Genomic DNA, 15262 nt, shown 5'->3' on the forward strand with positions numbered 1-15262 from the left:
CTTTTTTCCCTATTTCAGGCCAAGTTCCCCAGTAGCCACCTCAAGACCAGAGCTTCCAGTGTGGCCCCTCTGGGCTGTTTTGCTGTACCCCTGGCTGTACGGCTCACCCTTTTTTACAGCTCTTTGGCATCACCACGCAGAGCCAGCTCATAATTTCACCTGTGAAAAACCCCAGCATGGAAAGCAATCAGGCAGTCAGCAGTTGGTTTCTCCAGATGTGCTTTCTTGGGTGATAATAAATGATTTTAGGACTCCACTGCATCATTTTTTGAAATTCTGTTGAAATACTCGCCTGGACCAGCAGTGCTCCGGGGCGGCCTCAAACCTCAGACCATTTCCAGCATCTTCCTCAGATCGTTACCAGCGGGGAAGGGTTAGAGCAGGAGGGATCTGTGCTATGGACTCTTGAGACCCGAATTCTCTCAGCAGCAGAGAAAAGGGCTGCATGGTGTGAGGATCTAGAAGGTAACCCAGGCTGGGGCCTCTGATTCTGCAACAAAACGGAGTCCCAACGTGCAGCAACACAAATGTTGTGTGACTGCTCCTGGGGACAGCAGCTTTACTTCTCGTGGTTCCTCTTTCGCAGCATCCAGGAACCAAAAGCAGCCTGGATTTCGGTCGTGCCTTGCAGCAACCTGCCTTTTCACTTCTCCCAACTAGTGATTAATTGTTTCTATTCTGCCAATGCCCGGAGTATTTGGAAATAAAAGCCAGTAATGCTGGCTGAGCGCCACGCTCTCATCTCTATGAAGCAGCAGGAATAGTAACAACTATCGAGAGAGACTGGCACGTCGGAACCCACTTATGTATTATGTATAGCCTCTCGGTGCCTTTTCCTCGCAGCTAAGCACCAAACTGCAGTCGATCTTACAGCAGAAATAGTTAACGGAGAGACAAAGATGAGGCACTAAAAAAGGAAGAGACGCGCTGGGAACTTTGCTGGCAGGAAGCCTTTTCTCTCCCATCCCCACACGCTGCCTGGGGCTTCTTTTTAAATGAATTGATAAAGATTGTCTTTTAATCGCTTTTTAGGACAGGGGTGGCCTGGTTGTGACTCGAGTATCTAATGTCTGTGCTGAAGCTTGTCCTGCACAAGCGCTGTGCTGATGCTGGAGCCCCTGAGAGCCCAGTCCCCAGCTGGGGGACAGATCCACCAGGGTGGCTGGAGCCAGCACGACTGCAGTGAGCTTGGAGGCAGGATGGGATCTCGTTAGACCACTGACATCTTCCTGATGCTGGCTGTGGCATACGGTGCTTCCAAATAACCTGCTGCTCTGATGCCTTTCGTACAGGGCTGCAACCTGCTCTTTGTGAGATGTCCCTCAGGTCCCATGTGCTTCTCTCAGGGAAATAAATTCCCCAAACGGTCGCTGCAGGCTGATTACCTGGAGCTGGATGTGTATGATTTGCTTTTCTTCGTTACTCGAGGCGATTTTGCCCAAAGTGCGTAGCAGGCAGGGTGATTTTCCCCTGGCTGGGCTAGCTGGCTGAACACAATTCCACTCGGCTATTATTAGCGGGAGCGAGCAGGGCTGAGTTTACAACTGTGCAGGAGTGATAAGCTCAAGACGACGGCGCTTCCTCTCCGAGGAGCTGTCTCGCTCTGCTCGACTCCTCCGCGTCTGAGACGCTGCCATCCCCGAGTCAGGAGGTGTTTTTGTACTCAGAGATGCCCACAAGGCGCAGGCCAGGTGGGTTCCTTTTAATGGAAGGCTAGACCACATCTCTGACGTGATTTTACCCTCTTCTAGAGTCACTGAAGTTCTCGAGTTTTCTGACACTCGTTTTTATGTCCTTCAGCCCAAATTCCTTCGGGTCTCCAAGCCGTGGCCATGTTGGTTTCCCTGCAATCTTCGTTTTTTTTAGAGAACCTACATTTCTGTATCCACACTAAACCTCACTTTGCTTTTTCAGTAGACTCTTAAGCATTGCAGGAGTGGGATCTGTCTCGCTAGATGTGGGTTCCTGTATCTAAACAGGACTCCCTGGGCTGCTGTAAGTCTCTGTACGGAGTCAGAAGAATCACATCCCGAGCTCCTCTTACCGTATGAACTAAATAACCTAGATGACTAATCCAAACTTTGCTGCAGATATTCAGATTTAGGGGAGATTAATCCCATGAGTCTCAGTTTTATGACTCCCATATAGCAACACGTGAGGAGAAAAGCTGCACAAGCTGCACAAGCTCATTTGTTGGAGGTGCTAATTGTCACCCTGTGCTGATGAAGCAGTAGCATTGGGAAGCACTGAGGAAAACACGAATAACAGGTTTAAAAAATGTGACATTGGAATGAGAGGCAAAAAGCAGCGCGCTTTTTTGTCGTAAGGAGATGAAACGAAGGAATTTAAAGGGAAGGGAGACGTAGCAATCCTCACATCACAAAAGAGCGCTGTGAAGATGATGACCTGTGGGTTGTGACTATTGGTGGGCTCAGGATCAGCACAGCCCTGCCACGTGTAGGTGTGGGAATGGCCCTGAGCTGTGTGGATGGCCCTGGGTACTCACTCTTGCAGCCCTGCTAACACTCCGGTTCTACAATTCAGCGATTTCCTTCATTCCCTGACAATTAGGAAGCATTTTGAGAAGCACCAAGCAGCTCATCGCAGACACCCCGAGGAGGTCGCAAGTCTGAAATCTCGCAAACTATTAAAAGGAATTCTGTCTCCTCTTCCAAGGCAGCATCAGTGCCAGACCTTTTAAGAGCTGTCAAAGCATTGAGACAGGCACAAACTGCGGGTCCGGGGAAGGACAGCAAAGAATCAACTGCCAGTGTAGGAGCTTGAAATGCTTCAGGTTTATTCTGCTACCTGCTTGCTGGTGATGGCAACAGAAAGGATGGAAGCTGCGTGCATAAGACCACGGAGAAGTATAAAGAATCAAAGCACCTCACTTCTAAGAAAGCAGAGCTTGGACAGTTCCCAAAGGGCAAGCTGTAATTACCAGGTGCTCCCAAAATAGATCTTTTCAGAAGGCACAAAAATTCCTGGATTAAATATCTCAGGAGCTTTCACATCGCTGACGAGTTAGACACCACAGAAAGCTCAAGGGTTTTTACTGGAATGAAGCAAAGAGCCTCACACTTAGAAAGCTCTAACATACCCCAGCAAAAAAAAAAACAAAACAACATCTGTTTAGGCACTGCTTACCTTAAAGATCTGAAGTACGAGGTAAGATTACACAAAACTAAGGTCACTAAGAGGCAATACTATCAACGGCATTAGTAGACACAGTGATTTCATGAGGGCTGGCATTTTGTTCCTTTCATTTCTCCAAGCATCAGACTGTTGCCAACAAGCAGATTGCAAGTCACGTCAGAAGCTTTAAGGCAACCGTAACTCTCCTTCTGAAGCTCTCGCACAAAGCAACTCGTGGCAAGATAATTCTCTTTCCTTAGAAAGGTCACGCTAAGAAAGACAGGAACATGACATCAGTCATCTACACCACTTGTGATCCAGTCTTCACTTCGGCTGTCTCAAGGGCTGAATAAAATCTGTTTACAGCCCAGTGAAACTCTACAGATAACCCCAGCAGGTCCTTCCCCTTCTCTGATGAGAAAATCCATCTTTCACATAGAAAGCTTTCCCACTTGCTCCTCCACAGCAATCTGTAGCGAAGGATACATTAAATCAAGCGAGGGAAACACCCAGAATCCTCAAACAACACAGAACAGGAATTCTCGCCATATGTAAGTGTTACAGTTTCAAGAGGATCGGCCAACCTTGGTAACATTTTGAACAGCCATTGAAAGAAACCCATAGAAGCTACCACAGACAAGGTTTTGTGTAAACAAGAAGGGCCCCAGCTCATTCCTGGAATGCAGGGAGCACTCCGAACAGCTGTAACTGTGTATTCAACATGCAAATGCTACATCAGGCAGCATCTGATAGTGCTACATCCATCGGATCCAACAGAGATCGGGGCAGAGTTATTCTGCAAACATTTTTTTTTTCAGACCAAGAAAGGTAAAGAAACTCATTGAGAGCTTTTGTTTTGTTTTGTTTTGTTTTGAGGAATGAAATACTTCAGCAAACGAGCTGTTTGCCCTGAATGTGAAAAAGAACTGTCACTTTCTGGTCCAGACATGATCATGTCCCATATGTCTGCTCAGGCAGAGATACCTGCACTACAGACATGCAAAGCGAGGTGAGACGACCTGTATTTAAAGCCTTATGTTTAAAACTCACAAAAACAAACAAACAAAAGCCAGCTGCAGTAATTATTGTAACTAATTGCTTACAGTTTTAATGCAAGCATCAGTTTTGTAGCTTGTGATTTAACATCTCAGATTGCATGGAGAACTCTTCCCCAGTTGGCTCTTTTTCCTTCCCAGAACAGGCTCTTCCTACTACGTGATGTAGATAAAGTACCCCCAAGAGATGCGTGACCTATTTGAACCACCCTGAATAAGTTTTTTTTGAAGTTAAATGTAATTTTCAACTCACACTAAGCAGCATTAAGTATTTTTGCTTTCTTCTTATTATCCAGGTACTCCATTCTACCTACAAGCATTAAAAAGGGCTTCCTTTCAGCTTGTAGCAGCACTTGGCCTATCACCTGCAGTTTCAGCTATTAAAAATATTCTGACATTCAGCAGTAATTAGAGGTGAATTTTTAAAGTATTTGGTTCAAGCATTTTCACCAAAGAGCGACCTGCTCCATTCATGACATTCAATCACCGCCATCCCAAGGAAGCCATTGTAGCCATGTGCTGCATGAAGCATTTTCCTCATTTTTCTTACCCATTTCTCTCTTTTAGTGCCAATTACAGCTAGAAGACAACCGGGAGGCACGCTGACACAAAGCTGTTTTTTTGCACAAAAAAAGATTTCACACTCAGTTTATTCTAGCTTAGTCCTGAATATATCAGACTGAAAAAGTAAATAAAAAGAAAGCCCCTTTCGTTATGTTTCTCCTGTAGTCATATCGCAATAACCTAGAAAGAACACTGCCAGCTTAAAGGACTGAATTTACTTTAAAAGAATAACAAAATTATGCCTAAACCAAAAAAAAAAAAAAAAAAAGAGAGAAAAAAGCTATTTTCTCCCCCAGATTCTGTCATGACTAATCTATGGTCTGAGGCTCTCAGGGGTGGCAAAACCTCATAAACTTCCTCTAAGGGGGTCATCAAAAACATCTCCAAGAAGCAGGACTCCTGAATTCATGGAATACCTCCAGAAAACTACCAGTGACTGGGTAGCACTAGGATGCAATAAAAACATCTCAGCATCTGGAATGGAAGGCCTCAATAATCACCAGTGTCACCTCTGCAACTTCTCACCTTTTGTTCCTTCCAGTCTTTTGTGCAACAATTACTAGCAAAAGAAAAAAAGGCAGCTTTTTCTCAACCTAAGGTGAGAGGCTTAGAAAAAAAGATATTAAAATTCAATGACATTCTTGGTTTATAAGGGACGTCTGAAGTGGCAGTGGGAAACCAGGAAAAATGGGCAGATGAGACAGGAGTTAACCTACCAAAACCATTATTTTATTTATTTCTGCTGACACTATTCAGTGCCAACATCTAATATATATATTTTGGACAAAAATTTTGTTTAGTTTTGTTTTTAAATTCACCATAGTAACCTTTTCATTATGGAGATGATAGCATTTATGACCAAAAAGTCCTCAGCTGTCCTCCCCTGAAGTTGGGAAATAACAGACAGGGTGTATCTAAAAGTGAGACAAAAGGGTACATGCCACTTCTCGAGCCTTTCTTATCTATCCTAAAGATCCACCATGCTTTTCTGAATGTGAGAGTAACAGGCTAGGAAATACCAGGCAATACAGAAGCATCGACTGAGGGATGTTCTAATACCAAGTGTGGTGAATCACCTCTTTTTTTTAAACTGCTATATAAATAGCCATCACTCACTCTGCACAACAACAGTCCTGTGGCCCTCCTTCCCTCCCCGTCCCCCACCCACAAACACGTACGTCAGCACCCGGTGTATTTTTAACAGCCTGGTTTCGGTGTACAACTTCCTCCAGGAATCGTTAACCTCGCACACTCAAAGCAGCACGCTGCGCGACTGCTGAGTAACAGCAGCACGAAGGAAGCCCAGCTTCCAGAAAAAAAATGCCTTTCTGCAAGATGATGCATGCAAGGCTGTGAAGTTCCCTCGCACCGTGCCCCTAAAGCAAAGGGCCTCTCCAGCATCCAGCTTCCCCTCAAAAGATTCTCTGGGGATTTGAGCAGAATTGGCTTTATTCGCCTTAAACTCAGCTTATAAACTCTGCACCCCGGTGGGAAGAAAAGCCTGCCACAGAATCGAGCTCTTACACACTGTGATAGGACAGAAGTATCTGTGTCATCCAGCAGCAACAGACTGCCTGGGAAGTCACGTCCACTTGAGCCAGACTGCCCCTTAGAAGCTGGCAGCAGTCTGCAGCACTCTGAAGCAGCGTATTCAAACAGAGAATCAACACATTTGAAGTCCAGACTTTTCTTTGGAGGTGTCTGTTGGCCTTCGTTAACCAACAGGGAGCCTGAATCGCATGCAAAATTGAGATGGATCCAGGCGGGAGAGAGGTAAAAGGGAAAAAAAAAAGAAGAAAAAGCGTTTATTTTTCAGCTTGGGACGGTTGGAAGGGTTTTCCGTCTGTTGCCAAAGAAATGAATAGCAACTTTTCAGAAATACTGGAAAGCGGAGTCTTTGTCCTTTGCACTTCGCTGGTCACCATCTGCTGTGCTCAACTGCACCACACAAAAAGCAGATCTTTTTGTTTTTAAAGAGAAAACCTATAACGATATTTCACTATTTGTCCCAGTCATTTTTTGCAAAGTAAAACTTTGATCCAGAGTCTTGATATCATCGTAACTCCAGTCTGGGATGGCTGTAAAAGAGGCTTTGCTTGCTTGCAGCAGCCGTAGTAGATCAGAGCCATCTCGAGCGGCGTGCTGCCTGCCGCCCTGCTCAAGTGCCAGCTGCTTCAGAGGAACCCGCGCACGGTGCTGTTGTGGAGGAAGTTGCCCAGAAGGAAGTTGTTTTCCTAAACACCGTCCCTGCGTGGAATTGCTGTTAAATCGGGCTCTTCATCTTGGCAAGAGCTCGTACTGCTCTTCAGCTTCTCCTCCTGCAAACTGACCAGAAGCAGAGAAACACTGAGAGCGGGGCACTGACTGCCCCATATTAAGGAATTCCTGCCTTGGTGTGTGGAAACACCCCTCCCTTAAAGTTCTGTGTAGCAAGAGGGAACAATTTTATTTATTTTTAACCGATTAACTTGAGATGCTAAGTACAGAGGGAACAAATTTTGGTCCTCTCTCGCTCTGGAACACTAGGAGGAAATTGTAGCAAGTAGATGCTGTGACCAGACTTCCTGGTGGGTGATGGGGAAGCAAGAATATGAGTAAACACTGAGGAAGACACATCTATGCACAGAGCAAGCTGCAAACCACATCTCTGACTCAGCAGAACATAGCAACTACAGGCTAATTGGCAAGGAAGCAGGATGCCCACCATGATTTTCTTGACATGTAGATGAAAGAAATTTGGTGGAGTACTGCAGTAGCCTATATAGTGGCAGTAGCTGGCCTGCAAGCACCACCATGAAACTATGATTTCATCAAGATTTCTTCAGGGAGGGAAAAATTTTAAGCTGGAGAAATAGCATAAGGCTTTACAGGCCTTTGCTATTCAGCCCCAAGACACCAACTGCAGTGCTGGTGTGACACTTCCTGCACGCCTCACAGTGCTGCTGGGTGCAGAGAGTGGTTGTACATGCTCACAGCCACTCGAGGATCCGAGAGACCTGGGACATCTCCCCTTCCAGTAACTCCAGCAGATTCTCTTTTCCTAGATTTTCCTAGATTCCAAGATTCCGGCCGTTTTGCATTCCTTCCTGTCTCTGCACAGCCTCCACCAGCTCCAGACACATCCTCTCCTGTCCCAGGCACTCCACTGCATCCTTCCAGTCGGCGTGCTGTAAGAATCTGGCAGACACAGATTCTCTCGACATGCTGCTGTGCAACTTACCTGCTGCGTTAAACTGACATGGAAACGGAGCAAAGCAACTCTGAACTGTAAGGCTTGTGGTTTCCAGCCAGGATGTTTGGGCCACGAGTGGTTACCAGAAGGGGAGAGCTGGTAGGGGAGCTCACCAACCTCTAACTGCAACACGACAGCACTGACACCTCAGCTGGATCTCCAGGATCTCGCCACAGCCAAAGGAGAGCTGGTGGTGCGGTCAGCGGAGCTCCAAGCACTGCTCATCTGAGCAAACGTACCCATTTCCTTTAGGGTGAGGTGAATCACCCAGATGCACAGGCTGCATCGCACCGCTCTCCGCTGACCCAGAAAGGGAGCGCCGGGTGACTCTCAGAGAAGCTGCTGTAGAAATATTTGACACTGTTGAGCTGCCTGTGGTATCCATTTTCTGAGCTCCAGTTTCCACCAGCACTGGTTGAAACAGCTGGAGGTGCTCCAGCACTAAATGCAGAACGTACTGGGGAGCACTCCCCACTTGTGGGGCAAAGAAAACCCCGGCACAAAGCCTTCAGACTGCCGAGGCACAACATTTTATTCCATACAGAACTGGAGGGCTAAGGGCCACGGCTGAAATTACGATGGCACGGACGTCACTCACCACTTGTCACTCTATGCTTGAGCCACGTAAGAGTGTCTTTGTACGGACACAGCAGTCATTATGGCAACGTATTTGAGCTAACCACTGGAGATGTCAGGATGAGTAATACTCGAAAAAGCCTCTTCTTCACTGGGGAGCTTGGTTTCCATCGTGTACTTTGCTCCCCGGCCACCTGCTTACTTTCGTTTCTTGCCCTTCTTTTTGGGGGAGCCAGGCCAGGGAAAGCCCCGCAACTCCAGGCAGGCGGGGGCGTTGTGGCAGACGTAGTAGGCGTTGAGCATGGCAGCTGGGCTGAGGATATCCACGTCCTTCACCGCCTTCTTCCCTTTCTTTTTGGAGCTTTTGCCTTTGGCACGCTTGGGCTTACTGCTTTTACCCGCCTGCAGAGAGAAAATGACCACAAAAACACACCGTTAGCTCTGCGTCTGGATCGTTTGGCTTCTGGGTAGAGGATCCTGAGCCATCCTGAACAGCTTCACTGCATCATGGTCCTGGCTTGCAGCATTAGCTCAGAGCCCCCCACCAGCCTCCTGTACTTTGTGGTGATTTTATGTAGGGACTACCAAGCATTAAAACACTTTCACCAAATCCATATTTGCTCTATAGCCTGTAAGAATCTCTCAAGTCATCAGACAGGGATGATTAGTGTTCCGCCGTGCTTCTGTCTGGCTAAAAAAAGGGTTGTGCATAATGGAAATCAAACATTCTTTTCAATTGATTTTTTAATTAATGCATGCTGCTCCTCTACCGCTGGCGGTAACACAAATCTAAACAGCAGCTCTGCCATTCTCTGTGTAGGAAGAGGGGCTGCTAAAACTCATCCAGACCCTGGAGTGGGCCAAAGACTCCCGTTAACTCCACCTGAGGAGTGCTGCTGCCTGAACACCCAGCCTCGTGCCTCCGAGAGGGGTTTGCCAGCCTCTGATTCACTCCCGGGATTATTTTCCCACCCACCCTGGGCACTCCTCGCAGGAAGCCTGCAGCGTGTGTGCGTGGAAGATGCTGCCTCCAGGCACTGAGCGACAGAAAGCAGCTCAGGGACCCACAGGGATCTCTCCTTGCTGCTGTGTGGGCAGGAAGAAGGTGATGGCAACACGAAGCCACAAGGTGGGCAGCGTCCCACGAATGGATAGAGCAAGAGCTAGCCCCAGAGAAAAGGCCGGACAGGAGCATTTGCACATCACGAGTGACCGAAAGTATTCGACCCCTGGTCTGATGCCAAGAGCACTTTTTGTACACACCAAGTCACCTTCTGCATCTGCCCACCCATTTCTCTTATTTGACTAGCTTTGCACACCACTAATTAACAGTTCTGTGCAATTCATTCAAAATAAAACGGATGGGTGCGAAGGCCGTATGTAGCTGTCAGCCAAGCAGAAAAAAAAATAAATAGAAATCATGAGGTCCATATAAAACACACCACAAGAAGAGAAACAAAAAAGGCAGACCAGCAGAAAAAAACAGAGCGAAAGCTGCAGATGCTGGTGGCATTGTTCCTAAAGTTTCAGTCATGCAGACTGCAAACTACTTGAACCCAGACACGCATCAGAGAGGGCGACAAGCCTTTTATACAGACCTTAATTGGACAGAACTTGTTGAATACTTTATGTGCTGGAATGTGTACACTTCAGAGTGGATGCTGACATCAGATTTTTCAGCCAGCCTCCTGAGCCACGCTCCCAGTTTGTGCTCCCAGCAGGGTCATGGCAGATTTTGTGAGCTTAATTAGGTTCCCGGTCAGAACCTGGCCTGTAGCTGATCTTTCAAAATAAAAAAGGTGCTTACAGGTAAGGCCAAACTGTTGTAATAAGTCTGCAGCGAGAAGCAGAGAATGTCTTTGGTCTAAAGCTGACTCACTGCTCCTGCTGTCTCTCTACAACAGCTACCTCTGACCTCAGGGCTTTGAATGTCAGCAGTCGGTCATTGTCAGCAACTGGCTTTTTCTGTCTCTTATTAAATGTGGTGGCATCAGAAAGCTGCAGTCTGCAGTCAGCTCACGGGCTCCAGCACAGCCTAAAGAAGGGGTTCCCAAACGTGGGCAGCTAACAAGCTCCTTGACAGCACCACAAACGCTGTCAGATGTCACACCTCGTGTGTACACACGCACAGAAGGCAGTGCCGGAGCCAATGCATGGCATAACAGCCAACAGTCCCGGAATTTCTTAAGGATTTATCAGGTAACCAAAGTTGAACAGGGTGTAGCTCTTTTTTTGGCAGTTAGAGGCAGGACTGAAGCAGCTCAGAGTTCCTAACTCTTAAAAAAAAACCACCAGGATATCCACATTTGTGTGGTGTTTTCATTCACCCGCAAGGAATTGGATTTGGGGCTTTCTAAGATGCCTACAGACTTTTACAGCCTACAGTCTGTAAACTGCAAGAAAGATCTAGAAGCCAGAACGTGGGGCAGACTCGCACACAACATGAAAGTGTGCAGGTCAGGTTATGCCCTGCAGCCGTGGAATGGAGCCTTTCGGACATTAAAGCCCCTTCCTTAAAATGTGGAATCAACACTAATCGGAAGAATCAAACCTGCATTACCATGGTTAAGTCCTGTCAGTGAGCTGGGAGCCTCCACACTAAGCCCTGAAGATGGTCCCTGCAACACACAATCACGTAGCGAGTTACACACGCTGCAACACATTACTATTATTTGCCCTAAACGTTAGTTAGAGGATAAAGGAAGAGGGAAAATAGGTCCTTGCACAGCCAGGATCTAGTGTGCCGTACCTAAAAGCACAGAACCACCAGTGAGGTAACTCTGAGCTCTGCCAGGGTCCAGGACTCGGAGCTTCCCTGCACAGCTTTTGTGGTCTCCTAGGGGATCTCCCAGCAGATCTCCCAGCACATGCCTGGCCAGGGAGGAGAGGAAAGGAGAGGAGAAATAGAGCCTAGGCCACAGCCCCCAATGGCCCCACAGCAAGACCCTACTAGTAGGTAGCAGCAGGGTAGCACAGGGCAGGATCCCACCGCTTCCCTCCACACCTCCCAAAGCCTTCCCGTCCCCTTTCTCCACGTGTGAAAAATTATTAAAAAAATAATAAAATTTAATTATTTTTTTTCCTCAGCTTCTTCCCGGCCGGCCCACCCCACAGAAACGCGGCGCTACCCACAGCCCCCCGCCCTGCCGGCGGCGGACCCCAAGCGCTGAACGGGTCTGGATCCCGGTCCCGGTCCCGGTTCTGATCCCGGTCCCGGTTCTGATCCTGGTCCCAGTCCCGGTCCCGGTTCCGATTTTGGTCCCGATTTTGATCCCGGTCCCGGTCCCGGCCCCGGTCCCGGCCCCCCCGGCCGCAGCTGCCCCGTTGCCATGGCGCCCACCCGCGCATGCGCAACTCGCCGCCACCGACCGTTGGGGCGGCAACGGCCGCCTCAGGAAAAGGGCGGGAAAAGCCTCTGAGGGGAACGAAACCGCTCGCGGAGGGGCATTGGAGAAATAAATACGTTAAATAAATACATCTTTTTAAAAAGTACCACAATAGTTTTTATTTTAGAGAAAGAAGTTGCGTTTTTTTCAAAGGTTGGGGGAAAAATTTGGGTTTCACAGAGTTGTGGAAAAAAAAAAATCAAATTTGTGGGCAAAAAGCTTTGGGTTGGGGTATTTGTGGGCAAAAAATACAAAATTGGGTTGGGGTATGCCGGGCCTCGGCTTTTGGGCTGTGCTGGACGAGGCACAGCTCACGCCTCTGTGGTCTGCGCTGCTGGAATCTGTTAAACCAGCATCACGCACCACAGAAACATTTTTAAAAACGACCTCTGGGCTGGGCTGAGTTGAGAACTGCAGTTTCAGAGAGCGGGTATCAAATAGAGCTTGGATGTTTTCCAAAAAAATCCCTTAGAGTGATAAAAATTTAAGCTGATATCCGAGGTATAAGTGAAGCCACGTGAAGTTGAGGGGTCACAGGGAGGAGCAGGCAGCTGAAGGGCTGATTTTGTTGCTTTGCTCCTTTTTTAGGGACTTTTTTTTTTTTTTTTTTTTTTCTTTCCCCACAACCAGGGTACTACTCACAAATACTGTTTTTGTTAAATGCTGGGGAGATGGTGTGAGGCAGGTTTCTGTTCCACATCCCTCAGCACCAGGCTTCCAGTGCTGTGCGCTCCCATCTGCAAAGTGACAGGAGTCCAAAGCAAAAAGTGGAATAAGTGGAAAGTATCAAGAGCTGATCCAAAGTGGAAAGTATCAGGAGCTGAATCACCGTATAAAAGTAAATAAATAAATAAATAAAATTTAAAACAAATAAAAAGCTTGTAATCATGCTATTGCATGACACTTCAGTGAGTCTGCCTAGAACCTTGTTCCATTTTTATCTGAGATGTTAACCTCTTGCAATCTGCTTTCTTGTCCATAAGCCCGTAGAATGCACTTTATCGTATTTTCAAACTTGTCTTCAAAATCTTTACAGGTAGGAGCTTGGAATTTAGTGCAATTTCCTAAGGAAAAGGGGCTTGTACCTCCACAGAGGCTGCCTGTCATCCCCTGTGCCATGACTTTTGAGCCAGCTCTAACCGAGTTTGACACAACGCCGAGAGTTCAAATATATTAATTTCCTATGAGTTTCATGAAAATTGTCAGCTGTGCCGAGCGTGGGAGACAGACACTATTAATATCTCAGCTGAGGAAATGTCAGCACAGCTCAGCCCTTCTCTAGGCTGTTTGGCAAGAGCATGTGCTGTTCCTGCAGTGGGGAGGACAACGTGGTATTGAAGGGCAATGGGACACGAACCTGTAGGAAGACAGCTTTGTTTCAGAATAATTTCAACACAAAATAAATAAATAAATAAAAATAATAATAAAAAAAATAAATAAAAGAAAGAATTCCCTTAATTTTGGGAGCTGGAAGCTACAAAATAAGTTTCAAATGACAGGTATTTTAATACCATGGTAAGTACAGCAGACCTATGTGTAATTTCTTTACTTTTTAAAACCTTTTTTTGAAATAGAGATGCATTTACTTTTATTTTTTTAATCGGATATAATAGCTGTCCAGCCTTTGCTTTCTCCCCTAGTATGAGAATCGTATATATTACAGCGTACTATACACATACATTTCAGTAAATCAGCATTGGAAGGGATTTTAGGTAGAATAAACAATTCAGATTTACAGATACCCTACCATCTTTCCTGCTCTTCCCCTCTTCCTGGCAGCTACAGAGATTGTTGGATTTCTTGCAAACATAAATTTCCGTCTCATGTAATTATACTGATTAATCTGCATTCAGTCGTTGCTTTGGATGCTGGTAGGTGATGTGGTTAGATGGTATGCAGACTCTGTAAAGAGGCTTCTTAATACCGATAGGAGGTTGGATATACTTGGTTAGGAATGCAGAAGTGCAAGGGGGAACTGAGCAGCTCTAGTGGATGAAGTGTTTGCAGGGAGAGTAGCTCAGTCAGGTATGCTGAAAATAGGAGGAGATACGGAGAATGAGCCAGACCTGTGACCTACTAGGTTAAAGCATGGATTAATAAAGAATGACAGATCTCCTAAAAGTGAAAGCAAAAGAAGAGATGAGAACAAGGAAAGCAGGAGTCCACCCAATACATTAAGAGAAGTAAACATATCAGCAAAAGAAAGGAATAATGTGGTAGGGAGGAAATTTTTGCAGGAAAATAATTACCTGCATGTGGACTAGATATCAAAGGAGGGCAAAGTGACAGGAACGAGGGCGACTGATAGGCTGCAGCAAAACGTACCTGGTGAGGACTAGAGGAAGTCAAAGAGCAAAGGCACTGCTCAGCAAAACACTGGTCTAATGATTATCTCTTTTATCAGCAGGGAAAGTTGAGCCAGCAGGGCAGGCCGAGTGGGGAAGTGAGACCTGGAAACTTTGGAAATAACAACTGGGTCATCACCCAACACCACGGCTGCCTCGGAGCCGGGAGAGAGCAAGGTGCTGCTGAGGAGGACAATTTGAAAGGCATTTTTGAAACACAGAATACAAACCATCAGATTATTTGCCTTGAGAAGGAAGGGACCGAGTTAATGGAAAACACAAGTTTGTCTTCCTGAAGTTGTGTTAGTAATAAAGTGTTTGTGATCAGCTGACTGCCATTACCACAAATATGATGGTCACTCAATCCAGTGGAAATGCTCTGTTGTAATCTGGACATGTTACGTGCTTTCAGGTACAACTGATAAGACACGCAGCCCAGAAACACACATCTCAGATTCTTTTACTTCTCATGGATATTTTATTTGCTCTACCTTTTTCCCTTTCATAACTGCTTTCTGCTGCCATGGGTAGGATGCAGGTTTTGTTGCACAGGAGAAAGTGTTACTGGAAGGGAATTGCTTTCTGATCAGGGGGGAGTATCAGACTTCACTGAGGCTAATGAGCACGTTACCTCCCTTCTATTCAGACGAAATGATGGAGCAGCTGAACTGCTTTGTCTTCGGCTGCAAAGGAAAATGAGGGATCCTGTTACCCTGTATCATAGACCGAGCTTGTCAGGGCAATGTAGAAGACAAATCATGAACTAGAGAGGTTCCTCGCCAAAAGGAACAAGGCCTTGGGCTTTGCTTGGTGTGGGTGCATCCGTGGCTGTTGTTTTTGGTGGCTGTCTACTTATGCAGCTCCCACATTCCTCGTATTTCTCTCCCATTCCTGCCTCTTATGAGGCCACAGATAACGGAATCGGTCAGCCTTCTGAGATGCAAACAGCCCTGCCAGAAGAACCTTCAC

This window comes from Netta rufina, assembly GCF_964035555.1.
Source record: "Netta rufina genome assembly, chromosome: 1".
NCBI lineage: Eukaryota > Metazoa > Chordata > Aves > Anseriformes > Anatidae > Netta > Netta rufina.